Source organism: Carassius auratus, chromosome 32, assembly GCF_003368295.1.
Source record: "Carassius auratus strain Wakin chromosome 32, ASM336829v1, whole genome shotgun sequence".
NCBI lineage: Eukaryota > Metazoa > Chordata > Actinopteri > Cypriniformes > Cyprinidae > Carassius > Carassius auratus.
The window spans coordinates 34,947,504-34,950,516 of NC_039274.1; the positions used below are offsets into that span (position 1 = coordinate 34,947,504).

The 3,013-nt window shown below is 35.7% G+C and overlaps 1 long non-coding RNA gene across 1 annotated transcript; it reads right to left on the reverse strand.

Moving 5' to 3' along the window:
• Positions 1–453: 453 nt before the first annotated feature.
• LOC113052334 (uncharacterized) lies at positions 454–2,721 on the reverse strand. The gene is made up of 2 exons (XR_003277019.1): positions 2,433–2,721; positions 454–995 (listed from the first exon to the last, which is right to left on the reverse strand). It is a non-coding gene; the product is annotated as an uncharacterized LOC113052334 (long non-coding RNA).
• Between the last annotated feature and the right edge of the window lie 292 nt (positions 2,722–3,013).

Consider the following 3,013-nt stretch of genomic DNA (forward strand, 5'->3'; position numbering starts at 1 on the left):
ACTATTACTGTATTAATTATCAAGGCATTTCACTGTATAGTTTTTGAGAAACTAAAAGCAAATTCACCCTAAAAAAATGCATCCTAGCAATTGTAGTTTGTCCCATTTTCCAACACTCATAAAAAGGTATGCTTTATAGGTTAGCTCATTTCTTCAGTGGACATGTATTCAGAGTGACCCTGACTATCGCTGTATTAATATTCAAGGCATTTTACTGTATATTTTTTGAGAAAACTAAAATCAAATTCCCCCCAAAAAACTAAATGCATCCTAGCAATTGCACTGTGTCCCATTTTCCAACACTCATAAAAAGGTTTCCTTTATAGGTTAGCTCATTCTTTCAGTGGACATGTATTCAGAGTGACCCTGACTATCAATATATTCATTGTCAAGTTTCTTTACTGTATAATGTTTGAAAAGACTAAAAGCAAATTCACCAAAAACATCAAACTCAGTTGTTGCACTTGCATTTATTCCCTTATTACAACATTCATAAAAAGGTGTTCCTTTATAGGTTAGCTCATTCTTTCAAGTCATATGTATTCAGAGTGACCATAACTATCGCTGTATTCATTTATAAGGCATTTTACTGTATAGTTCTTGAGAAAACTAAAAGCAAAATCATCGAAAACAACAAAATGCACGACACTCCTCCGCCGCCCAGTGGATGGCGACGGCTCTCCCAGTTTTGGGCAGCCGGGAGGAGTCCCCGTTCTCTGCTCATCCCCTTTCCGGGGATGAGCAGATGTGATAGGGATTATTTAACCTATATTATGACATTTCACAGATACAAATGCAAATATGTAATTTTTTATGCAGTGAAACAAAAACCTAATATGAGAAGATGATTTAAGGTGTACGCATCAGTGTGCAGAAGACAGTCAATAATTGTTCACAGGTGTTGAAGCCACACTAGGCACTGTTGTGCAGTCTGATGGGATATACAACAGTATGCCCAAAGTGCTATTATTCCTTAAGATGCACAAAGTTGTTTTCTAAAACAAGAAAGGCAAAAAAGAAGAAGAAAAAACCCACAAATAAATGTATAATATATATAAATATCATGTATTTATATAAAATGCATAATGTTTATAAAAGTACAAAGAATATGATAAAATAAAGATTAGTAAAATTAAAAATTAAAAAAATTTGTGTTGTCACCTAGCTTACCATGTGTAATCTTGTTGTATCTTGTTGTATCAATGGATTTTAATTGAGATTGATCATTCTAAAATCCGTTTTAATACAATTATAATCGATCAGTTACATGTAAGGAGAAACAAGAAATTGCAGCTAAGCAAACCTATTCAACAGACTTATGATTATGGGAAACAAACAAAGCAAAACAAATAATTGCTTTTCAAGCATAATCACCATTAACAATACAACAACCTCAGGGCTATAAAAGCAAAGACATAAGAAATTTAACTAAAAATTATAAACCATGGACACAAATAAGGACTTCTCAGAGGTAATTAACCTAATCATTTTCTATGGTTAAAATTAAGATTTGAACTTAATTAAATGTGACACTAATAATTAAAATGTAAGAAGAGGTTGAGTGTATCAGGAGGGTATTTCCTATTTCCACCTTATGGGTGTTTGAAAATTGGTAATGGTGCAACTGGTAGAATGAACTTTTTTTTAAGTGATTTTGCCATTAATCTTATTCAAAACCATACAGTCAAAATAAAAAAAATATGATCATCCCACCCCTATCAGGAATGCTGAATCCCTGACAATTTTCAAGCGACAGCTGAAAGCTCATCTCTTTCAAAACTACTTGGCTTCATCGAAAAAAAACAACAACTCTATTTATTCCTTCTTTTTCTAGCTTTTACTTATTTGAACAATGTCTAAAACTTGGTATTACAAGCACTTCCTGTGTCTGTTTGCCTCTAAGAAGAATCACTTTATGTATCCCGAAATTGTGAGTCGCTTTGGATAAAAGCGTCTACAAAATGACTAAATGTAAATCCATCCATCCATCATCTTCCACTTATACGGGGCCGGGTCGCGGGGGCAACAGTCTAAGCAGAGACGCCCAGACTTCCCTCTCCCAAGCCACTTCTTCCTGTCACGCTGTCAGACTCTGTTTTCCTGGGTGTCCCCTAGTGAGCTCACTTCTCCTTAGGCACTTCACCATAGGCACTTTAATTCCGCTAGTCTGGTCGTGTCGTCACAGTAATTGCACTCCAATTAAATCGCACAGGTGCTGACAATCCTTTGTCATTAGTCTCCCTATATAGAGCTGTCTTTCTCTGTTGTCTGTATGGAGTCCTTATCCTATGTGTCTATGTTCTCGTCTCCCGAGACTTCACCTACCTTCTCGTTCCTCCGAGTTTCCCGTTTCATCCGGTTCCCTCTTTTGGTTTGTTTGTCTATCAAGACTGTTTATTTTGTATTTACCCTTCTGTTAATAAAACCCATACCTTGCTATTGGATCCTGCCCTCTCCGTGTGTTTATCCTAAACCCAACCGTCACACTTCCAGGTCAGCCGGGAGACATAGTCCCTCCAGCGTGTCCTAGGTCTTCTCCAGGACTCTGCTTCTGCTTTGAAAATGAATCCAGTGATAGTATGGGTCACTCTGAAAACATATGATTTGAAAGAATAAAGCAACCCTAAAAGAATGAGTTAACCTATAAATCAACCCTTTTTATGAATGTTGGAAAAGGGGAAAAAGTGTAAGTGCAACAATGGAGTTTGATGTTTTGGGTGAATTTGCTTTTAGTTTTCTCCAAAACTATACAGTAAAATGCCTTGATAATTAATACAGTGGTAGTCTGGGTCACTCTGAATACATATACATTAAAAGAATGAGCTAACCTATAAAGGAACACTTTATATGAATTTTTGAAAATGGGAAAAAGTTTAAGTGCTACAATGGAGTTTGATGTTTTAGGTGAATTTGCTTTTAGTTTTCTCCAAAACTATACAGTAAAATGCCTTGAATATTAATACAGTGAAAGTAGGGGTCACTCAGAATACATATGACTTGAAAGAATGAGCTA